The sequence below is a fragment of the Hirundo rustica genome, chromosome 2, assembly GCF_015227805.2.
Source record: "Hirundo rustica isolate bHirRus1 chromosome 2, bHirRus1.pri.v3, whole genome shotgun sequence".
NCBI lineage: Eukaryota > Metazoa > Chordata > Aves > Passeriformes > Hirundinidae > Hirundo > Hirundo rustica.
This window is the reverse complement of record NC_053451.1, coordinates 12,580,277-12,605,782: the sequence shown is the minus strand read 5'-3', so window position 1 is coordinate 12,605,782 and position 25,506 is coordinate 12,580,277. Positions and strand designations below refer to the sequence as shown.

Below are 25,506 nucleotides of genomic sequence, written 5' to 3'. Positions count from 1 at the left end.
CTACAGGCAACGAAGCAGTGCTGATCTGCACCAATATTGATTTGGCCAAATATCTGGAAGAGACAAAACTCAAAACTACCTCAAAACAAGAGGTCTCTTTGCTGAAAGGAAGGGATCCTGTTGAAAAGTTACCCACTGAGCAGCACATAATTTCTAAGTTTTATGCATTAATCAGCCTCAGGGAAGATTCCCAAATATACCTTTAATTAAATGCTTTTCCATTTTTCCACCAGCCTGAAAACATAAAGAGAGGAATTAATTACATAGGGACAGACCTTGAATTCATTAGTTGTTAGGGATGTCCCATGTATCAAAGACTAGATACAATTTGTAAAATAGCATTAGTATCATTAAAGCTTCGAATCATTTCAGCTATTGGTAAAAGCTAAAACAAAACAAAAAAAAAAAAAAAAGAAGAAGCACATTCCCTGAGAAATATAAATGGCTTTGCTTTCTGAAAGACTGGTGTGAACCTACACGTAATCAATCAACTCAGTTGCTACAGCTGCACTGTCAGAAGCGTAAGGGTAGATTTACTGCAGAAAGGTACCAAGAAAGAGCTGTGACAATGACACGAAGATGCACCAGAAGCTCTTTCCCCACGTATGATCACCATCAATTAAAACCACAATTCACCAACAACATCAATAACAAAGCAACACTCCTGAAAATTCATCAGGAAAGTGGAACACGAGGTGGATGCTGTAAAACTCCCTCTGCAGCCAAGCACAGCAGCCCTGTAAAAGCTACAGAGTACCAGGGACTGCGCTGCTGTAATTCACTTGTCCCTCCCTTTCTCTTTATACTGTCTTTATATATTGATGAAAGCTATATATCCATCATATATGAGATAATCTATTTTATTGTATGCTCTTAGATTCTCCAGTTTCTTCTAACCACATCTGTTTTTCTTGGCTCTGTGCGTACAACAGCTGCATATTTGGGGACACCAATTTAAAACAAAGGAGAAGTATTCCTTTCTTTTCTTATAAATTGGTCTTCAGATGGTATATAACTCCAGAAATTCAGATAATTAGGCCAAAATATCAGTTATTTTTTTCACAGCAAAACAAATCACCATTATTTCCCTGGAGATATTCTCCCATCTACCTAGAAAACCAACTAGATAAGTGCACTTAGAAATTCAATTGTTTATATGTACTTCTGCCCCATGAATTAGTGTCCAGCCTTTTATACGGCTCATTTCATGCCCTATCATTACCACTTTCTGTCCTGGGAAGAACCTGAACAAACAATAGAAATTACAGTCTTAAAACGAAAGGAATGGAAATACATTGTGATCCATAGAGAGGATGGCAAGATCCGTGTTCCTTCTCTGAAGAAGGATAAAGATATTGACCCCGGAGCAATTTCAGCCAGCGTGATGCTGTTGCTTCTCAAAAGGCAATTCTCAAGCGCAGAGAGTGAACATGACAGGAGCACATCACCATCAACACAGAAGAGCTGACAGAGCATCAGCTCCTCTGAATCCCAAGCCTGTGTATTCCTCATTTGCTAAACCTTAAAGTCTTCATTCAAGCCACGTTACTGCTCAGCTTAAAAGGAGTTAACATCAAGGAGATACGCAACAAGGTTTTAATGACAAAGTAGAATATGCAAACACTACTTCTGCCATATCATTAATAATTCTGTAATAGAAACCAAATTATATATAGGTAACATTTCCATGCTTAACCATTTCTTATTTATACAACAAAGTGAAAATATTGTGAAAATGCTACACAGAAAGTTTCTCCTGTTCTTGTGTTCATCTGTCCATGAGAGAGTTAAGAATATATGAAGTATGTGAAATTAAAATCAGTAAACCCTGTGCCAAATGTTATGGATTCCATTAGTTCAAGACCCCTTCCAAAATCTTGAGTAAAAATCACAAGGTAGATTCACACCCAATTTATTAATTGCCCCTCTTTTGTTAAACACCAGGCAGCTGTAGGCCTGCTATTTGTTCATTTGTCTTTAATTCAGAGACTGATGGGGCATCTGAGGTGCTTTAATAACAGCCCTGTGCAGTCTAATTTTTCCAGTCTATACAGTTTGACTGTTTATTCTTTTTTTGAGGGGATGAGTGGTGTTCTTTGAGATTATGTGCAATAAAACATGGCCAGTGTTCATGAGACAAGTCCAGCCAAATATTTGTTTTTAGAAGACGACACTGACCAGACTATTTTCTACATAAAGTGACTCCTGCACATGGTAGGAGCCCATGGTAGCAGCACTGCAGCAGTACAGTATGGCTGCACGTGCCTGACATGCAGATTTTCAAATTGAGTGGATCCATATTAGATAGCCCTAGAAAACGAGCTTCAGGTGAAACCTCACAATCTCTCTGAAGAAGAAAATTTTAGTCAGCCCCATATGTGTGTGCTCAGCCCAGTGCTTTTCTAATCCTGCTGCTAGAGGAGACCGTTCTTCACCACAAACCTGTTAGAGGCACCACGGGTGGTCTCTAACTTCCCAAGCTGCCGAAAGCTACTCTCAAGCAGGTCTGCTGGCTTCATCCACACAAACAAACAAATAAACAACCCCCTGACCATCCATATCTTCTGGTACCATCAAGACAGACCCATAGAAGGTCTTAACTAATGCCAAATACCAATGGCCTTTGCACTGCACAAATCCCCAAAGGCAACCACAAAAGCACAAAAGCAACCCAATAACATTAAAGCTAAAAAAAAAAAACCAAACAAACAAAAAAACCACAAAACCCAACAACAACAACCAAAACAAAACAAAACTTTGTTGGCAATGGCGCTGCAGATGGGCTGGAAAGGAAAAAAGGTGAGAAACTTCTGTTCTGCCATTTGCTTAACCCTCATTCCCTCATTCTCTCTTGCCAGCTGATGGCTTTGCCTTTCAGCATGCATACTACAACATTTTGCAGCTGCTCAAAGATAAACTTCCCACCTCAAACAGTGCACACCAACAGTAGCTGGGGAGTTCTGGGAAGCAGCTGGGGGGATCAGCACTGTCGGGCTGAGTTGAAATGCTGAGGCATCTCTCATCACAGCAGCAGAGAGCCAGATCCCAGGGCTGTTAATCAAGCACAAGTCAACAGGAGCTTTGCCCAGTTAAGTAACAGAGTTTGGCTCATTCCAGCAAAGGATTATACCACAACAGCAGAAGCCCTTCAGTACCCAACACTGAGGTCAATGCCCCTCTTTCCTCAACTGGTTAACTCCCTTCCTTTATCTTCTTCTCTACTAGTCCTGAATAAGAGGATTTAAAGACAAACTGTGAAGGGATGCTGAGAAAAGCAGGGGTGCAGTCCAAAGGAATATGGGGCATTTGGTTTTTAGTTCTCCTTATCTAAGTTTTACTACACACCCCACTAACACCATGAAGATCCCTATTCTCCTCCTGTCCCCAGGTAATTAGAAAACAACAACATTTATGTCCCCGCTGAAGCCTATCCCCAGCATCCTCAGGTATACTCCAAACCCCCGTGTAGCCTCCCAGACACATGCAGCTTGGATCAATTTTTGTTTCTCCTCCTGAGATCTTTCTCATTCACTACAAGGAGGCTCTCACTAAGGTTGGCTGACCTGCTGAAGCCTGATGTGTCTGCTCTTTGATAAAATCCAGTCTCTGTCTCTTTGCAAGATACAGAACCTTAGTTAAGGGAGGGGAAAGAGTTTTCTTATTCGAAGTATGAAACTATTAACACAAAATTAAAAAAAAAAAAAAATCAGTGTATCTTATTAAGTGGCTGAAGTGTTCAGACAACGTCGCAAGCTGCAGAGAACGTCATGAGAAAGTATCCTAGACAGGAACACATGTATTGCAAAAAAAGTGCCATGCCATATTTGCCCTAATCCCACATTACTCTCTTGAATCTTGGATTGTTGGAAAGATTACTTTCTCTCAAGAATCAAGAAGGTCTGATCTTACATGACAAGATACAAAGGCACAGTAAAATCAGAACAGGTTCAGTGAGAAAGTAAATCAAAATTAATGTCTTGTTGAGTGTCTACCACTAGTCACTGAGAAGACCTACAGACTTTTATGATCAAGTTCATTTTGCAGCAAAATTTGTTTTAAACTAGTTTCCAATATCAGCCTTGCAATAATGCCTGACTGCAGGATTTTCAAGCTCTTTCATCAAGAGAAAATGTTTCTTGTCCCCCATAATTAAGAAAGCTGAATAACCAGATATACATTTAAATCTATTTTCTATTTACACTGATTTTCAGAAGCGAGCCATGTTGATTTACATGTACACACTGCCTGTGGTCTGGCTGAAGCCAGTGAGATTAGTCTCAGAGTAGAGAACCAAGCATGTGCATAGATCTTTGCAGGACCTCAGCCAAAGAGGCTGTTTTATTGGGAAACAATAAAGGGATGCAGGCTTGTGGTAACTCTGTGAGCCAATCCCTGTCCTCAGAAACACATTGATTTCTTTTTGAGGGTGTAGAGTTCAAACACCCAGCCCTGGGAAGTGAGGCAGAGACAGGCATGAACCCTGTACCCCTCCACCTGCAAAGAGGAGTTACAGTCCGTGAAGAAGCTCCTCACTGTGAGGACACAGAGGCATGCCGGTGTAATTTAGGAGCAGTTTGGGCTTAACACTCCAGGAAAACATAATCCTCTGTGGTCTCCTTGGTATTCCATGGCTCTCATTGCTATGGGGGTCACATAAGAGGAATGTATCCAGGTAGGTTTGAGAAGCACGTGCAACTTTTTACAGAGGATAATGGATAGCCTACATTATTCATAACATGACTGATTTCAATTGCATTATGCTTTACTTTCCAGATTTTCAAACAAGGACATCCTAATAGGACAGTACAGGTATATTTCTTCTAAAATTCATGATCTACACTGGAATTAGATGTCTTCCACCAAAATTGTTATTAAAATTAACATTACACATCCTTAGATTGGGGCCTAAAATGCCATGGTTAAAATGTTGTCTACAACACTTACATCTTCTATTTATCTAAGAGAAACACAGAGAATAATGCAAACTTTTAAATTAATGACAAGGACAAAAATATTTCTCAGAAAAACAAGAAGCAATGCAGATCTAAAAGCTCTTGTACTGTAACATTTGATTGTTGCTAAATGAAATAAAATAAATGAAATAAAAATATGCTTCTGAGTTACCCCAAACCATCTTCGAAACAGTAAAATGGAAGGGAAAAAATGCTCTAAAAAAACAACAACAGAGTTGCAAGGGCAATGGAGAATGGCTGGGAGAGTATATTAATTTAAATCTCTCCCTTCAAATTCACAACCATGTTTTGCTTCCCCAGACGTAATTCTTCATGTGCAGTGGCTTCACAACATTTCCTTTGGAAAAAGGAAACCTTGCATGTAAACACACTTGCATTTGTCACTATCTACACCAGCACATGGCAAATTCTGTAAATCTGTTCTAGAGGCTATCACTGATGATCCACAGAGAAGAAAACACTGATTTTCATCTTGAACCAGAACTGGACATGACTTTTTGTCCCTTCATTGGAAGAAGCCCCACCACAACCCTCCCCAAACCCCAGCTCAAACAACCCACCATGGTAATTGCAGACCCCCACACAGAGAGAAAGCAGAGATGAACTAGAGTCTTCATTCTGGACACCCAAAAATCTATTCTCTTCCCAGTATTAAGGTGTATTTTTTCTTGAAAAGCAAAGCTGAAGGGAATGTCCTTACTAGGTATTATCATGTATTTGCATTGTATTTCAAGAACTGCTGTTCTAAGACAACCAAGTTGTGATTTTTTTTTTTTTTTTTTCTTTCCTTATGTTCACAAGACAATATTAGATGTTGATTAAAACCAGTTTGGTCAACTGGAAAGGGTCCATCAATGTCAGCATCACAAAAAGCAGGCCTGAGACCCTGTTCTGCAGTGCTGGAGAAGAAAAAGAGGCTCCTTTAAAATCATCCAAGAAAAAAAAAAAGTGCAAAAATAGGTATTCAGGAAATGTTATTGTCAAAGATGGAATAGTAGAGGCAGAGAACAAACAACATAAATAGAGAACATATTTTCCCTTGCCTGCTTCACAATAGCTAAGATTCTTTAAAAAAAGAATAAGTAGAAAGATAAGACATGCATGCCTGATACCGAAGAAAAGACTGTTTGTACCCAGCACACTGGATAAATTGTTCTAGAACAGTTCAGCCATGTCAAGAAATGATCCTTTCATGCTGCCAAGGTCAATTAGACCCGTAGCCTGTGTTAGCCAAAAAGGTCATCACTGCTCCTATATTTAAAATAAATTCACCTGTTTTCTCCTAGATCCTCACAAACTTAGCAGAGACCAGTCAGGTAGGAGATTTTAGGTGTGATATGCTATGGTTGGCTATATTTTATTGATGAATCAGAGCTGCAGGCAATATTTGGCCCAGTCCTAAGACTGTGGCAAAGCCTGTATGCTGCTGCTGCAGCTCCCAGTTAGAAGTAGAAGCAGGGGGGTGACAGATATACCTACAAAAGGGGAGGTCTGACCCCTAAACTCCTAATTCTTGGTTAAAATTTCACTTCATTCTTTGTGTTCAAGACAACATTTGTTTTAATCTTAACCTGATCTCTGGAAGACCCCCTAAACACAGCAAGGAAAAATTCACATAAGTCTATTCCTGAGGAAATTCATTATACAGGTGCATTCTAAGAAGTAGTTTACTTGAACAACGCATCAAGATGTAAATTAAATGCATGATTGTAGTTAGTCTTCTACTCAAGCAATTCCCATTGTTATTTTGACTTACTGATCAACAGAGAAATGCTGGAAAGAAGCCTTAAACATCTGCTAATCAATTATATTATTTCTCTAATTCCATGGTTTTGTTTAAAAATACTGATTTCAGGGGAAATTTATAGCTAAAATCATCTGATGCTTACATTAAAATGGGGATGGAGCTCTTTGTGGCAAAAATTAGATAAGTAGTTTTGTGGCCCTCACCTGTGTGCATAAAGAGTTAATAAATAAACAAAAAAATAGGAACAGTTGAAACATGCAGTGGGAGTTACTTCAGGGATTCACATTCTTTCCAAATTCATAAGCTGCTCTTTTGAGACAGTTGCCTTCCAGAGTATCTAGGGAAGAGAAGGCTCAGCTGGAATGCCTCTCACCCAACATGAAAGAAATAACATTCAGCTATACCATGATCCCCAGTGGTATTTCACAACAGCTCTGGCAAAGAGTCCCAACTCTTACAGAATTGTTTCCTGCAGACAGTGAAGTTTCTGTTCCTGAGGGTGCCCTGTTTCTCCATAGGAGATCTACGTGTAATTATGCCTACACTTCGATTGCATACACTAACTAGGCAGGATCCCTGTCCAGAGCAGAGGAAAACTCAGGGCAGGCAGTGGAATTATACCATTTTAAACCAGTTGTAGGTTTGTCCTGTGATGTCTAGTCAACAGATGTGCACCATGGCTAATTAGCTGTCTGGTCTCATCTGTCCACAGTTGAAAGATAAAAGTGTGAAACAAACCCCCTTAATAAGGCCAGAAGACACTTAAACTTCAATTCATTTTCATGTGGGTTTTTTCCCAGTGTTTTCAGAACCTGAGTACTAAGTCAATTTCTCCTGAACCCTCTTAAGAAACTTCCTGTAGAAGCTTCCTCCCTCAATGAACTCATTGAAACTCTACACATCAAAAAAAAAGAAAATAAATAAATAAATAAATAAATAAATAAATAAATAAATGAAGTGCCCTGGAAATCACAGATCTCTTTTGTGTTCCATGGTTTGCCAGCAGTTAATGACATTACAATGGCTTAGGTGAGAGGGTAACAGCATATCCAGTACTCAACAGAGAAACAAAGAGAGGGGAGAGGGGAGGAAAAGAGCTTTTTCTTCAGTGAACACAAATGATGACAGGAATCAAAGTGAGACTAAATCAAAATGTGCTGGGAACCTGTAATATTGGCAGAAATTGAAGAACCCAGGTACTCCTGTGCTGGAGCTGGGCCTTCTGATTTTCGAGATTTTCTGTTAACTGCACCTGCCAGTGATTACTCATTGAGAAAATTTTGTGTTCATACTAGAACTAAAGTGACTGTACTGTGCACTTACTGTCCTGCCTCAAGAGTGCTCTGGTGGAGTTGAAGGCTTGAACAAGCAGTGCTGAGACTCACTCTACCTTTCCCACACACAGGCTGGAAGCACCTCCCTGTGCTGGTGGAGCACAAGGATGCAGAGGGTGCCGAACATCCCGCACTTGCGTTCCTCTGCTGTGTGCACGCAGCTCTTGTTCACTTAGAACAATGACTTCTGGCTTAAAGCTTGAGAGCCAGCCCAGGCCTCTTTCTGCTCCCAAGCCAGGACACCCAGTTCTCTGCACCACCGAGCTGCAGAAGCCAGCACAGGTGGTAATCCATTCCAGAGGCCCTGTCAGTGCTACCCATCCCACCTCCTCTCCTCCCAACATCCGTGGCCATACAGCCGTGAGCGACCCTCAATGAACAGGCACTGAGGGAGGAAAAGCAAAAGAGGTCTTTTTTAGCCTATGAATAGCTGGAGGAACTGAGATGAGGCTGAGGGGCACATCCTGGGGAAGGATCCAATGTCCAGCTGCCTGTACTGACAGGGGGCTGATGGAGGAGATGGAACCATACTTTCCCGTCAGGGTCAGGCAGGATGAGACCCTACAGCTGAAAGCTGAAACAAGAGTCAGACTGGATTTAAAGAGCGATTTGTTGTCCACGAGAGCAGGCAGGCAGTGGAAGAAATCATCAGACAGGCTGTGTAGGCTCTGTTGCTGGAGGCTTTCAAGAGCTGCTGGGACAAAGGCTTGAGTAACATGGTCTGGTGTCACAGGTGACCCTGCTTTGAGCTGGAGCTTGGACAACAGCCCTCTTGATATCCAACCCAACCTAAATGCCTGTATGGCCCTTTTGAAGGAAGTAAATTCAAGGCTTTGGTTTACATAAACACCTGCCTTCTCCCTGGTGCATCAGAGATGGCATTTCAGGACAAAGCAGATCTTTTCTTCTTCAAAGTACTCCCAGTCCTGCGTGCTTTGTAAAGGTGAAGGCGTGGGTGCCCAGACCCTTGTGTGAGAGCAGATGAGGAGCTTTCAGAAGACCAGGTCATACCATTTTGAAACATAGGCAAGCTCTGGCTGCTGTCACATGCACGGTGACCTTGTTGTAGCTCAATGCAAGGTTTTCTTGGCATTGCCAGGCAGTCATGCTATTTGTTGCTGCAAAACAGAATCTGAACCTGCTACAGGCAAAAGCCTTACAGGCTTAATTGTTTAACGGCAATCTCAGCAAATGCTTACTTTGTAACACAATAAAAATGCATTTTTAAGGCACCTCTGCTATACACTATTTAAAAATGGCCTCCGCTTGAAAAGTACTTGCTGATGCCTACACACCATGTCAATTAACATGTAAATAGACATAAAACTATTTAAGTGGAAAATACAATGTATTTTTGAACAGCTCACAATTTAAGATCAAAAAACTGAGAGTGACTGTAGGGCTCACAGCCTGTCACTGGTTTGAATTCCACTGTTAACAAAGTTGGTTGTCTCAATTCAGCAAGTCTCATGCTATTTCTCACCTACCTTATGGATCCCACCACTGCACCTAATCTCCTTGCTATGATTCTCCACAGAATCATAGGATGGTTTGGGTTGGAAGGGGACCTTGAAGATCATCTAGTTCCAACCCCTCTGTTTGTGATCAGGAATGCTTTCAAATAGACCAGGTTGCTCAGAAAAATCCAGAAACCAAAAAGCCAGAGGCTCTAAAAGGTAAAGTGGTTTCAGTACCACATCAAGGCCAGAGCAAACCAAAACAGTGTCAAGGGAGATTTGAATTAGTTTTCTGTCCACTTCACTTATTTGATGCTTGAACACCAGTCCTCATGTTCCTGGGATGGACTCTGAAGACAAACATATTCTTTGGTAAACTTCATAATAAGTGAAGGGGCTTTCCACAATTCAGGCCAAAACCCCATAATTTTTTATATATAAGATTTTGAAATCTCTTTTTAGAAACAGTCTTCTTTTAAAGCCCCAGATCAATGTCATTAACAGACAATACAACTATTGTAGTTTGTGACTCTTCATTTTTATATATATTTTGTCATCTTGAGTATTGTGTTCAGTTTTGGTCACCAAAACATAAAAGCATTTAAAGAAAAAAAAAGAAAAAAAAAGAAAAAAAAGAAGAAGACATTAATTATTAGAGAATGTCCAAAGGAGGGACATGAGGATGGTGAAGGGTCAGCAGGGGAAGCCATATGAGGAGCAGCTGAAAGCACTTGGTCTGTTCAGCCTGGAGGAGACTGAGGGGAGACCTCATTGCAGACTTCAGCATGTGGGAAAGAGGAGGGGCAGGCACTGACTTCTTTCCTCTGTCACCAGTGAGAGGAGGGAATGGCCCGAAGCTGTCAGGGAGGTTTAGGCTGGATATCGGGAAAACACTCTTCACCCAGAGGGTGGCTGGGCACTGGAACAGGCTCACCAGGGAAGTGATCACAGAGCCAAACCTGACAGAGTTCAAGAAGCTTTTGGATAATGCTCTCAGGCACATGGAGGGATTACTGGGGATGGTCCTGTGCAGGGCCCAGAGTCAGACTTGATGATCCTGATGGGTCCCTTCCAACTCATCATACTCTGTGATTCTGTGAAGACAATGTACTCTGAAAGGGTGAAGGGGAAGCTATCCCTTACAAGTACATAACATGATCACCAGCTACCTCCAGGGGAGCTATCAGTCCTGTTCCAAACCCCAAGCCAAGCTCCACAGTGCACCCAGCCATTCGGGACCCCTGCAGGCGGGTGAGCTGCCCCCCAGCACACAGCCAGGGCGTGCTCAAAGCACCTCCCTGCCCACCTTCCCTGGCGTGAGGGAGGTTCTGGGGTGCAGCTGGCTCTGCCTCCCCGGCTGGAGGGGGTGAGGGCTGGAGGCTGGTGGGCGCTGCCTGTCTGGTACCCACACACTGGCTGTGGGGCTCTGCGCCAGCTCCATAAAACTGCACCAGACAAACCCCAAGCGTGCACCTGGGGAACACACAGAGAAACACAGCCACCTAACAGAGCTAGGTATAACATGGAAGGGAGGGAGCCTAATGCCTTTGAGGCTAAGAAAATTACCACTCGTTATGCTAAGTAATATCAGCATGTAAATAACTTCTCTTTGTAAGCAATCACCAAAGCATTCTCAACAGAAAATTAATATATCTGATTTGTTTATGGAGTCACCTAATTTAGGGCAGAAAGATTTTTTAACTGAAACTAGATATGAAAGTGTGTCACCAAAATTTTTCTGAGCTATGTGTACAGATTCATTTATATTTATACAGACACACACACACACACTCTTACATGTTCTATCTCTGTGATAGGCTGAATCAGATAAGATGTTAAATATACAGCCCTGTGCTGTATGTTACAAGAGATTTCACTCATCTTCCTATTTCTGACAGCCATAGTTTTGGTGGGAAATTAAAAGTTAATTTTGGTTTTTTTGTCCTTTTGTCTTTTTTCTTAAAAAGCAGTGCCTCCAAGGCGTGCTAAAGTATTCTGAAAGTGACCTTCATTTTACTCGTATCATCCTGACACAAGTGATTTAGCCTCCATACTTGTAGGAGTAAACATAAGAAACACCCACTGACTGACAAATATTCCATCAGAATTCAGCCACACATTTGTTCCTGGGAATGGAGGGGAGGGTGTGTTAGATGATGACCTCATTTAGTAAGGCATCATCATTTATGTTCCCTGCAAGTATATGGATGCTACCACTACTTTTTGCACTCTCAACCTGAATCTTCTTGTCGTCCTTTTGCTATGCTTTATGGCCCATTCCACACGCAGCTGTCATGCACTGATGTTGCTGCGATTTCCCAGATGCACACAGATCTTTTAATCAAACCTGACCTGGACAAGGATTTTCCCAGTTTCGAATCTACTCCCAGATCAAGCAGGAAAACAAATTTTGAATGCTTAAACATATAGAAGCTAGGTAAATAATGTAGGGATGAGCACATACAGCTCTGCTGGGGCTTGTTTTTTCCAGGACAGGAGTGGTACCACTGCTCACAATTGCCAGAAACTCTGGGCCATTAAATCCAGTGGGGAAACCTGTGAACTCCCAGCTACTCCCATATAAGAAGCCCTTTGCTGGTCTGGAGTCTGAAGGGCAGTTGAAACAGCTTTCAATATATTAATTACTTGTGGCTTGCACTTGTGAGGTAGTGGTGGTAGCTGAATAGATACAGTACAAACGTGAAAAGCAACAGAGATGGAAAAAAAATGATGGAGATAAGGGCTTTAGTCATTGACTGGGGAAAAAAATCCAAAGAAAAGGAAACAAAAATCTGGCACGTAGCAAATAAACGGAGTCAAACAGGCTCTTGAAGACATAGGACAACTTTTTGTGAAAGAATTTAATGCTCAAAGTACCAGAGAATATATTCTGGGTTTTAAAAAACAGATGCCACAGGATTATTAAGAGAGGTGATTTCAGCAGTACCATATCACACAGACCTGCGTTGAAAACCATATGAAAAAGTAAAAGACTGTTGTGACAGACACAGTAAAGACCATGAGGTTACAGATAAAGAAGGAAGAACACATGCACTGGAGATGCTTTATGAGTGCTTTTGGTATAGTATTGAAAAAATAGTGTATATAAAAAATAATGAAAAGAACACCTCAGAGACATCGCATTCAAGAGAAGCCTAAGACAGCACTCAAACAGCAACCAAATGAAAACTCATCTTTGACTGCAGATGACACCCTCACAAACAATTTTTCTGTGTAAGGTGAAGGCACACGCACTCCCTCACTCCTGGGCAGAGAGCTGCTACAGCACTCATCTGCATGGCACCAAAATTACGGGATTTTTGAAAGAACTGTATCATGCCCATAGGAGAACAGGCAATAGCTAGTTCTTCCATTTGGCTTGGTGATCTGCTGTGCTGCTCGCAGCTGCCCATGATGCTGTGCCACATCTCCCTGCATCACCTCCTCCGCTGACTCCAGAGCAGACAAGAACTAACCCAACTGGAAGTGCCTGTTCCCTCCTGGCTTAGCAAGAGTGCCCCAGATGACTCTCTGGACACGGAGTCAAAGCAAGAAGCTTACAGAATTGACCCACTGCTCGTTTAAGTCTGTCTCCTCTTTGCTAAGAGGATCTCCCATCTTCTGCTGAAAGCTTTGATAGAGGGTGCAGAGTTCACGTGTCTCACAAAAATACCTTGTCATGTGGCACCTTTCTATCACATACAATGGAAAAGAAAAATCATGTAAGTTCGTGTGAACCTCTCTTTCTGACTCACATTTACCCACTGCCAGGCCTTTGCATGCTGTTGTGGATCTTGACAAGCTATTCTCATTTTCACTTCAGGTCTGTGTTTTGACTCAACACCAGCAGAAAAATAGGTCACAGAAAAATGACCTGGATACTCAACCACTTAAAGGAGATTTCTCACTGAATTTTAGGGAAAAAAAAAAAAAAAAAAAAAAAAAAAAAAAAAAAAAAAAAAAAAAAAAAAAAAAAAACTTCCAAACAACAGGAGCTACTGGGGACCCATTACAACAAAACTGATATAAGAAGAATCTGGTGATTTGGATTTACATTTAGTTTAGCACCCTTTGAATGAAGATCTACCATACAAGGGAAACATTTTCATTGCAAAATGCAATGACAGTTTTATCATTCAACAATATTATATGTGGGTTTTTACCAAGAAAAAAAAAAGACTATCTCGTGAAAAACATATTTTGAAGAGGTTATACCTACCAAAATCATCTCATCTAGTATGGTCAGAGCAGGATTCAAGACCTGGCCACACAGATTCAGCAGTTAGGAACATGAGTCAACTTCATGAACTTAAATGAGATTGCAAAACAGCTTAAAGTATTTGAAGGACATGAGGCTAAATCACTTGATCCCTAGAAAACCCAAACTCTTTGGTTGCAAAGCCTCTTGTTACTATTTTGACATATTTAGAAAGAAACAAAAAGTCCTAGCAACAAGGAAGTGGAAGCGATTTCCCAAATCTGGGCGCAGAGTGTGCACACGCAGAGCCACTTGGTGTTTCAATACACAGCTGCTGTGGGAACACCTTTGTGCTCGTGTGTGCTCTCCCCATCAACACAGACAGGTCTCCTGCAGCCACAGGAACTGTCAGGAGAAAGAATCAAGCTCGAGTTTGGGGATTGTTTGCTTGTTTTTAAAACTCAAACCTAGTCTCGGCTTTGTGTACTTGAACCAGAATCCAATTTCTATTAATCCAGTTAGGGATCAAAACCAGAGCCTGTAACTAATCTGTTTAATTTAACTTGTAGCTTTAGTTTTGAATATTACATTCCTCGAACAAATACTTGTTTGCAGAAATTGTTTAGCAAATCCTGCTTTGTAGCACATAAATCAAACTGAAGTGGAAGCAAAACTAATGAAGGACTAATAGCCAACAAATTAGTCACTGAGCTCTATCCAATGCCTTCTCTCCAACATAACAAAGTACTACATATGAATAATGGAGAGACTTCTTTCCGCTCTCCTTGCTTTGTCTTCTTTTCAGGGAGAGGTTTGGTTAATATACCCTCATCTCACTACTTAAAACATTTTTAATTGCATTACATTATACACTTTAGGCATACACATCTCTTAAATGTAAGAACATGCAAACACACAGTCTGCATTTTCACCTCCATTTTGAGGACACGATTTACAAATTCTTGTTTTGTAAGCACTTGAATTTCTGAATTTCTTTTTCTGACACCTGTCACATTCCTGAAGGGCTTACGCTTTGTAGAGGGCCAATACAACTGCAAAAGCTATAATTTCAAATATTTTGACATATATATAGCGCTCAAATCCAACTCAATTTGATCTGAAAATTTCATATCGACTCCCTTAGGAATTACTTTTAAAAATTAGATTCATATGTGAAAGAGCAGAATAAATTATATTTAAGGCCTCATCTAATACATTAAAAAATAATAGCTAACTTTATTGAAAAATCATATTTACAGCCCATGTAATAGATTAAAAATTCCAACCATCCTTATTAATACCTTTAGTCCTTCTACCCAGTTTTTCCTCTTTATTCCATAATCCTTCCACTTGCTTTACTCCCTGAATCTGTGCTTCTTTTCCCTCTCGTGAACGAATTCTGCATACCTCCATACATTAAAATTGCCCTTCTTAAAACCCTTCTCTTCTTACTTCCCTCTATCTTTTGAACTATTTTCAGCCTTTTTTCCTTGGCCTGTCTTCTGTGGTCTCTCCCAGGTTAGGGACCCGCCTGCATGGGATGGTCTAGAAGAGGATGAACTCCTCTGGCATCCCTGTGGCACCACAGGGCAGGTGGTCCCTGCAGGGTGCCCTGGCCATGCTGCTGCCAGCCCTCCAGGCTGGCTTTGCGTCAGGAGAACCAGCTGCACACACTGGTTTCCTTCTGCATGTGGGCAGGGAAGGAGCTCTCCTGCTTGACCCAAGCAAAGAGAGGAATGTTGTGAAGGATGATACTGCACACCCCCCAAGCCCTGCAGACACAAGGGTTGAGTCTCAGGCTCCAATTTCAAGATTTATTATTTCAGTCCCTGCCTTGCCCTAGCTTTGGTTTAATTTTCTCTTCCCAGACCTGTTCTGCACCTCATGTATAGTCTCACAAGAAGACACAAGCTTTAGCAGCAGCTTTAAGCTGCAAGCCCTCTGTTTTTACATGGCCTGCAGGAACACAGGGAGCATCCTTCTCTGGCCTTTTGGACCTGGACTTGTCTGCCCCATAGTCTGGCACATTTCATACATGAGGAGGATTTCAGAAACCCTTGGGGCATGCTCAGAAAGAGGGGCTGGGTGGCTGTGCCCACCTCAGCTCTGAGACCACAAACACCCCCAGCTCTAAGAGGCTGTCTCTGTTTTGAAGGGATACAGAGACACCAACATCAGCACTTCCCTACTGAGCTGGATCCTTGTGGAGATGTGCCAGTTTTGCAAAATGTTGCCTGGAACTGGGCTGAGGGAGGTAAACCCCTCAGCTTCAGGCTGACCAGAATCCAGTATGCTGTTCCTTGTCTCCAGCCCTCCCAGTAAAAGCCCTCGTACACTTGCAGGTGTTTGCCACATTGGCTTTGTAGGTGAGAGCCTCCAGTGGCAGTTTCCACACATATAAGCAGAAGCTTGAGAGCACTAAGCCAGTGGACTGTCCTCATGTCCAGCCTCAACGAAAGCCCTGCTAGTTTGTCTATTTATGGCATGTCCAAGTCACCCATCACCATGGCAGCTAAGCACAGAGGGGAAAACGCTGCAGACTGGAGCAGATCAGACAGCAGCACTTGTAAGACATAACCACAAGACTGTATGTCACATCCTCCCCTGGCTGCTGCCATGGATGCTGACCCAGTTATGACTTCTACCTGAAAGCTGTGCACTACAGAAAAGTTTTATTAGCATACCCAAATTATGCTCTTCAAAGGTCTTGCACTAGCAATACAGGAAGCCAGAACATAAAGCAGGCCAGAAAAAGACGAAACAATATGCAAGCTAAAACAGAAAACAAATCTCATTGAAATTAGCATCGTAAAATACACTGCAGTGAGCCAAGCTAAGAAGAATGCGTTCAGTTCACACCGTGCCTCAAGCAACTTCAAAGGGGAAAAAAATAACACATTTAAAGTGTGTATAGAAACAGCTCAGGTTTGTCGTCAGCACAGAGAACTGAAGAGTGTGAATTTGGTCCAAAATCAAAACTACAGGTCAGAAGACAGGTGCTCCTACGAAGGAGACAAATACCCTGAGAGTTTTCAGCCCCGCTCCAGCTTATTGACTCAAGTTACATTTTTTCCTCCTTTTCTATGCATTGACATTACATCAACAGAAAGTTAAACGTTACTAATACTTAATATTTTCTTTGGTAATTTCCAATGGGGAACACATGATCTGACATCCAGACATGCTTGAGTACAGAGCTGTAATGACCCATTTCTATAAGAATCAGCACCCGTGACCAAAGAGGGAAACACCAACATTTGTGAACATATAAGTAAGAAATGCCTTCTTGAAGGTTTCCTGAAAATGACCAAAGTCTAAAATTATAATAAGGCTTTCCTTTTTTTGGTGGGACTGACCTTTTCCTCATGCAGCAGATAAGGAGACTGATCTCTGTTGATCACACATTCTTATAAAATTTGGGAAAGACACAGCATATGAAACCTGAAGTTCCAAAGCAGCCTGTGACACCCCAGTTTCCTCAGCAAATCCCTCAGACTGGCACTCCCTGCCCAAAGTAGCTACAGGTCTTTGGACACAAGCAGAAGATGTCCTAACCCCGATCAACCCCTCTTTCTGCCTCTCTTACTAGGAAAAGGGATTAACTGGTGGGATAATCAGACATTGTTTACTCTCCTGAAGCCATGGAGAAAAGATTAAGGCCAAACCCCCGTGGCAGGGGGGTTGGAACTAGATGAACTTCAAGGTCCCATTCCATGATTCTGTGAAGGCTTTAGTAAGTGGGAACCTAAAGTTAGTAAGCCCATACTGAGGCACTTAAATGATCTGATTCTTTTTTCTTTTTTAAAACCACTGATCTCCCTGTAGCTCTGTGAATGAATACTCTCTGATAATCCAACATTTATATGTCTTGAGCCAAGATTGAAAGTGTTATTTGAGTAAGAAAATTATCCTATGGAAAAATTAAAAGTTTGTAAAGAGTTAAGAATAGACAATAGCACTCTTATAATATCAACTGAGTCAAAACTCCAAGCAAAGCAAAAGAGCAAGGAGAAGGAACAGTGAAATATTAAATGCAGTTGCTTCTTCTATTTGCAGATTAATAATTCAAGACCTGTATTTATTTATTCATACTAATTGACCGAAGAAGTTATGCTGTGGAATAGCTGAAGAGAAACTAATTGCTGTCTCATTTTATTTTAACAGTATATTAAAATGCAGGCTAGACTGGAGACCTCTTCTCGACTTGTGCTGATGCTATCTGCCCAGAGACACTGGCAGCTGGCCAGGGACTTGCCTACACTGATATTTAGGGCTAACCTTAGGAGTCAGATTAGGTGATTCTGCCTTTGGCTACAATGGACCACAAATGTGAAGCTCATTCCTTTTTGAGATCAATCTTTCCTCCTTTCCATTTTTTTTTTTTTTTTATTCCACATAAGTTGTGTTATCATTGTTCAGTCTGTGCAAAGGGCCTTTAAAGTAGATGTAAATGAATTTTGCAAAACCCACACAGGACCCCTTAATACCATTGGAATAATTGGGGCTTAACTGCAGTGAGTCCTGCAGCACACTAAACACAGGCATTCCCAAGCATTTCTACAGGCTCATAACTAACACTCCCACAAGAAAAATGAGACAAAAAAAGTGCAATACGCATTCTGACATAGAATCCTCTATCTGTTCCTGATCCTTCAGTGTTTTCCCATGCAATTTCCATGCTCTCCATATTGATAACACTCACTCTGGCATGGAGTAGCCTTTTTCTTCCCCCCTCCCTCCCTCCCTCCCTCAGGTCTGGGACTCCTCATCACACTCTTCCCATCTCCTACCCCAGCCCAACTCCTGCACGTTCCCAGCCTCTTTCACTGGCAGCAAGGCTGCTGCCGTGGCTAATGGTGGAGACCCTGTGCACAGCAGCTCTCCTGCTCATCTCTCCCCAGGGGCATCACTCTTGCTGCCACAGCATGATGGGGAGCAGCATGGCAGGCAGAAGGACAGAGCCACAGTCCCTGCACCACGGGGCTAGGCACAGGAGCCAACAAGCCACACCAAAAATATGATGGTGTGGTTCTGTGGTTCTGTGTGTTCCAGTATCTCATCCCACACGTGTTTGTAGTTGCACAGTGATGGGCACACCGTGAAACGCCCCCCTTACCAGAACAGCACACGCAGGGCACCATCACCAGCACGTGGTGGGACAGGAAGGTCCCCCCGCATTCAGAGCCCAGCATTTAGGCTGGTTCACTCCACACAGTCAAACAACAAACCACTGAACTGCAGGCCTGGCAATTTACATACCCTTTGCATAGATACAAATAAACTCAGGAGGTGAAAGGCAACAGAGGAGGAGGTCCTTTGAGTGCAAGATGCTTTCATCTTGGAGTTTGCTAAGGACAGATGTAAAGGCAGCCTACAATCCCAGTTGTGCACATTCCTCCTTTGAAGCTCTGCCCCTCTCCCAGCCCAAACTTTGCTATTTAGCACTCTCATTACCTTGTAAGGTCTGCTCCTCCCTTCAGCATTTCGTCCCTCTGCAGAGCAGCAAGCTGTTTCCCTCCCTTCCCAGGAATCTTAATTAACACACTTTTTTCCTGTGTGTCTCTTCCCCCCCACACTCCTTCAGACATGCCAATAGCTTCGCTCAGGTTTGTTTCAATGTTTTCAACGTTATCTTCAATTGCATTTTTGTTTTGCATAGGTCACAAGCTGACCTTCACACAAAACACAGCATGCATCAGAATTTGAGGGCTCGTTTTGGCTGCACAGGGTAACATGCAGAGCTACACCTGTACTGCTAATTTGGACAGAGATGACAATGGCTCTTTTAAACTATGATGATTCCATACTTAAAATTATCTAGCAACAGCTTTCATTCCTCTATACATATTCACATGATGCCAAATCTTCCTATCATCTTTCTAGACCTAATACTTGGCTGACTGACCCAAAATGGCTTTCCTGATTCCTCATCATTTGATTTCCTCTTAGCCAGCTGATTCACATCAGTTCAAAAGATCACTCCCCCAGGAGTGCAGATAATAGTTTAAAGACGGAGGACCCTCTTCCTGTTTGAGGTCCAAATGGGACCTGAGGGAGGATGGATGGATGGACACAGTCTAAGCATGTTCCATGGCTCTGAAATTGAGCTTGCCAGCTCAGCAAGCAGGCAGAACAAGCGCAGGACAGTCTGTACAGTCATATAAACTTGCTTTCACACATATCTTATCACCCTTTTGTTTTTACGCATGTCTTGTTTCTTTTCTCCTTTGACCTCCCGGAGCCTTAGCAACCTTCTCTGGGAATTGCTCTAATGGGAGCAGAGAGTTGCCACCTCTTCCTCTGGAGCCCTGTGTTACCTCCCTTCTGACACCAGCAATGAGGTGAAGAATCTGGAAATTCATCCAGGAGGCAAATAAATAAATTAAATTTCTTCTGACCTACAACTTCTGCTCAAAACCTTGGCAACGGCTCTCCCCCAGGACCCAAAATGACCACTGGGTGAGGCCGGGGAGGGGGCTGGGGAGCAGCTCTGTGCCCTCCCCTGGGTTGTGCCCAGCTGATAAATGAGACCTTGACTCCCGAGTCCCTGTAAAATCAGCCAACAAAAACAAGTTATTAGGGGTATATTTGGTCACAGAAAGCAGATTACAAATTACCCACCTGCAGCACTTGGAAACAAGATTATTTGTGACATAACAGATTGTCACCATTGTAATCCGGAGCCCGTAAACTCTTGTTAGTCATCCACAGGCAAATTCAAATCTATGCCAGTGTAGCTGTTTTTAGGTGGAGGTGATCTCGAAATACCAGATGCTAACCTCTGAACCCTTTTCTGTGCCACTAATAATGTTCCCTGCATGCTTTCCCTGCTGACCTTAACCTAAATGTTGCCTGCACCTTCAGAGGCCCTAAGGCTGCATCTTTGGGGAATTCTTTTATAAATCAAAATTAGGCACTATAATAGTAAGATGAATTTTAGAGCAGAAAAATTATTTCTGAAATCATATTAAGTGGACTTGATTAACCTGTCGTTAGTTCCTGTTGACTATATTGTTAAATGATTAAAAAAAAAAAAAAAATTAAAGTCAGAAACAATATTTTCTAACTGGCACATAAGGCATCTTCAAACAGTTGTTCCACCACCTCATTCCCAAATGAATACATTTCAAGGACTGACTGATTCCAGGGTGGCATCTCAGGATTGCGACAAGCTGCAGAATCACAAACCAACAGCAAACCCCTGCAGAGCGCCCAACTTTCCAAGGCATCCTGTAAAGCTGAACGTGAATCCAGGAGAGCCTGCAGGGGAAGTCTGGATGCACGGACACCGTGCCACCGGGATCTAAGCAACAGTTTCACCGCCAGGGTTTTGGATCGGCAGCTGTGCAAACACAGACATTTTCCCTTAAAGAAGGCCAGCAAGAGCCAAGGCAACGAGGGACTCTGCAGGGCAACACAACACAAACGTGGGGAGGATAATCGTATCTGTACGGTAGAACAGATGTTACTAGATTATGAAAGTGGTGAGGTGGGAATCAAAGGCTGCTAACCAAGGCTTTTGTACTCATTATGAAAAGAGGACTGCAACAACGCTGTTGAAGGCATTTTCCAGCAATCACTCCGTGCCCCCACCCACACACTGCCCATCTCTTGGGAGCGGAAGATTCCAACAAGCTGATAAATGAGGAGCTGGTTCCTGCTCAGCTCACAGAACCACACTTGGGCCCAGCACTGTGAGAAAGGTAGCACTTGCTTGTGTTTTCATTATTCAGGCTTCATGGAGAATTTTGCATGACACCAAGAGGATGTAGGAACATGAGAATTATGTTTTGAAGCCATGATTAAGTTACAGTGAAACACTCACATGGGATATGCATTTGCAGAAGTAATGGGCCATGAGAAAAGATCTCCTGTACAAGTCCCTTAAAAGGCTGGATAAATTCCTTCTCTCAGAGATTCTGGCACTGAGTTATCCTCAAAAGTGGTGTGAGCAGAGTGGAGGGTCATTGGAGGTAACTCCAAAACAAGAGTACACACGTGTTCTGCTGTTCCAGCTGCTGGCTTGAGAGACACCTGTGTTCTTACAAGGAGTTTCTCATTTACTTGCTTGATACTCGTTTTAATACATTTGTAAACCTGAAGAAGCTCAAGTAACCCATTGTAGGGAACAATGAAATACTTAAATTGCATGCAAGACTTTTGGACAATGCACTTATATGTCACTTTGGATCTCATATCACCCCTAGCTCAAAAAAGTTCAAAACTTGCAAACGTATATTTCTTATTTTTCAAGGCACACAACACAACTGGTGCCACCCGAAAGCAGCTCAGCAAGGAATACATTTTTCAGCTACCTGAAAGTTTTCCTCCTGAGCTCATTGTTTCTTGGCCTGGCCCCTAGTAGCAGATGCCAGGAGCCTCACGGGGCCAGCGTGATGTCCGAGGGGTGCCGTGACCCACGCCCGGCCCTCTCTGCAGGGGCAGCTGGGTGGCTCTTTCTGCAGCTGAACCAGGGCAGGACCTTTCTGCTGCTGCCCAAGGATTCCCCTCTGCTGGGAAGTTTCTCCCAGGCCAGGTTGGCTGGCAGCATCAGGAAACAGTCCCAACGTGCTGTGAAACTAGGGCCGAAATATGTTAATGTGAAGACTTTTTCCAAGTAATCTTTACCATCTGTTGTCTCACACTGATGTTAGTATTAATAATTTATAGGCCTTCTCCTAAGGCTGAGGAGGAAGCAGAATGCTAAGCTCTAAGACAGAGACAGTGTCTCTTTGTTTTTGTTTTTTTTTTTTTAATGAGATTGATGTTTCTTCATATGATCGCCTTGCCCAGGGAATATATGGTGCTCTTCGGCTTTCTGCTGCTGTTGCTTTTGTAAGCCTTTTACTGAAAATAGCAGTGGCAAGATATTTATTTTAGTCCATTCCTCTGTTGCTTCTTTCCTTCTAAAATAAGGCATGCATCCTATCTGGTACACAAGCAAAGTGCATGTAAAGGTCAGAGGCAAAGCATAAGCTGACAATATAAGTCGCATTATAGGATGCAGTCACTGCCAGGCAAGAGCAGGCAGGGTTCCTTCTCGTGCTATCCGAGGCACCGTTAGGCTGAAGGAGCACAGTTGTGCTACCAGTTTAAGCCAGCAGAATCTCCTTGCTATATTTAACCTTGATTTCCTCAGAGACCAAATATGCAAATGACAAAATGCGATGCACAGCAAACACTGCTTTCATAAGGGAGAGCTAAGTTATAGTCCCAAACAATCAAATCAGCCTTTCCTACTCACAAGGCTCCACTTTAATCCCTTATTAACAGGATTAATAGCAGACTTACAGTTTATACTATCTTACTCCCCTTTTACACAAACCAATCTAGCTGCTTTTACAGAGGGACAGGTGGATTAATAGTCTTAGTCAAAAACTATGGTGATAATGCAGAAAATCAGCTGAAGGGAGGGATTCCAGGGCGAAAGCGGACAGCAGGAAGATTGCTATCAAAGCCATGCAGTGACTTCACCCGCAGCTAGAAATGTGAAATGCGTGGGAGACCCTTCTGCTTCTAAATTGAAAAACAAAACAAACCCCCTGAAAGATAAACAAGTGCAGCAAAGGAATAAGTCTCTCTATTAATAAATGCTTACCAGAGGATAAACAAGTAAAGGGATAAAGAACCTGTGAAGCCCAGAAATGTGGAGGCATTCGCCGAAACATGACTCCACTAAGAAATGCAAAGCTCCGACAGGCTGTTATACAATCTTTGATTTCTTTTAATAACAGTTGAAGGTCAGATGCCGCTGCTCTTCCTGGAAATCCTAAAAAGACTGGGTGGCTCCCCAAGTTAGAAAGGAACTGCCACATCGTATGTTGTGCAACACGGAGCTATTGACTGAGGTATATTATGTTACCTCCAGCAGCTGACTCAGCCCCAGTTGTTATAAAAGGCTTTTGGCGCCCGGGCCAGCAGCACGTAGCAGTCACACGCCGGGGGCGGCCGGACCCCGGGCGGGCTGGGGCTGGGCAAGGTCGGGGGGGTCAAGCCGAGTTACCCCGGCCCCCCGAGCAGGGCTCAGCCGGGTTACCCGAGTTCACACCCGGCTATTGACGGCCAGCGGCGTTGCTTACTCATTACAGGATCAGCAGGGGACGGGCTGGGAAGGAAAAGTTAACCCTTCCCCCGCCCCGGTTATCAAAGAAAAGGTCCTTAAAACACAGGACCAGGAATGCCAGGCCGGTGGAGCCCCCGGCGCTGGACAGATGCTGAGGTAGCTTTGCTGCTCAGAAAGGGAATGGTGCAGGTGGGGAGAGGAAAGAGAGGCTATTCCCGAGCTGGGAATTCATTCTGGAAAGGTAGGAAAAATGACACCTGCAGCCAGTTTTCACACGACCAGTTAATCCCTCATTCCCGACTCCTGCGTTAGGGTAATCAGGGGTGGGGATGCACATTGCGGGGTAAAGCACATTTCTCACCATGACCCAGCCCAGCTGTCAGTCCATTAAGATGCCTGCGCCTGTGTTTTCACTCTCAGTTTCACCAGATTCATTAAATTATTGCAAATCTTGTAAGGGCATTTTTTTTTTCCTAATTTAGACCTTTGCTGTCCAGACCCCAGCTGGAGTTCTGTGTCCAGCTCTGGCCCCCAACATAAGCAGGACGTGGACCTGCGGCAGTGAGTCCTGAGGAGGCACAAAGCGGATCAGAAGGCTGGCAGATCCCTCCTGTGCAGAGGCTGGGAGAGTTTGGCTTGTTCAGCCTGGAGAAGAGAAGGTGTGGAGGAGAACTGAGAGCCCCTTCCAGGGTGAGGCCTCACCTAATGGGTGGTGAGGTCCTGGTACAGGTTGCCCAGAGAAGCCGTGGATACCCCATCCCTGGCAGTGTTCAAGGCCAGGCGGGGTGAGGCTCTGACCAACCTGGTCCAGTGGAAGGTGTCCATGGCAAGGGGGGTTGGAATTCGATGATCTGTAAGGTCCTTTCACACCCAGAACCATTCTGTGATTCTATGTGAAAACCTCAGTACAGTTTTAGGATAACTTCCAGTGCTTGCGGCTTCACCTTTTAGAGCCCATAACCAAGATTAAGCATAAAAAGACTCCAAAAGGTGAGGGCAGGGGGTGGGAATTATTCTTGGTGCCTCACATCCCTGTTAGGCAATACTATGATTTCCTGGTAATAGAATCCTAATTTATGGCTTCTGAAGTTAGAAGTCATCTAATATATCATCACAGCCCACTAAGAGATATTAAGTTTGTTTTATTTGGTACTTAAAAACAAAATAAAAATATTTCTGCAGCATAATAATAAGTGCAATATTCCCTTTTCCATCAAGTCAAAATCCTCTGTAAAGAAAACAGTATCATTGTATCGCAGAGAACAGATGGTGAATAGCAGGTATGCAAAATGTTCATACTATTCTTCTTTATTTCACCTTCTACTGTAATTATATTTCATGCCAGATTCCAAATGAAGTATTGAATTCGTACATCAGAATTTGAGGGGATTAATTTTGCAAAGCTTTAAGCATTAGTTCAATTTTGTGGCATTTTAAGTGTGATTCATACACATCTCAAAGCGTGCCAGATACTTAGAGGTACATCAAAAAATGCAAAGGTCTTATCACAGTTTATAATCACAAAATCCTCAAATAACCAATGAAATATAAGTAAAAAAGCAGTGAAGTTTGCTTGTCTCTGGCTAATGTTTCCATTAATCTTCATCAATAATTTCTAATATTAAGAGCAGGGAAGGAAGGATTTATAGCTCTTTTCAAAGAAGAGCCAACAGAAATTAGTTGGATTGGACCAGTGGATCAGTACCAAGAACAGAGAAAGAAAAGACAGGACAG

General features: G+C 42.8%; 1 protein-coding gene across 2 annotated transcripts in view; it reads right to left on the bottom strand.

Annotated features, from left to right (window-relative positions):
- The window catches only part of NRIP1 (nuclear receptor interacting protein 1), a 138,551-nt gene extending 115,158 nt beyond the window's left edge, over positions 1-23,393 (bottom strand). For both annotated transcript variants that reach the window (XM_040054660.2, XM_040054661.2), the window contains exon 1: positions 23,308-23,393. The gene's annotated coding sequence lies outside the window, so the exon portion shown is untranslated. The remainder of the gene's footprint in view (positions 1-23,307) is intronic.
- Positions 23,394-25,506: the final 2,113 nt, after the last annotated feature.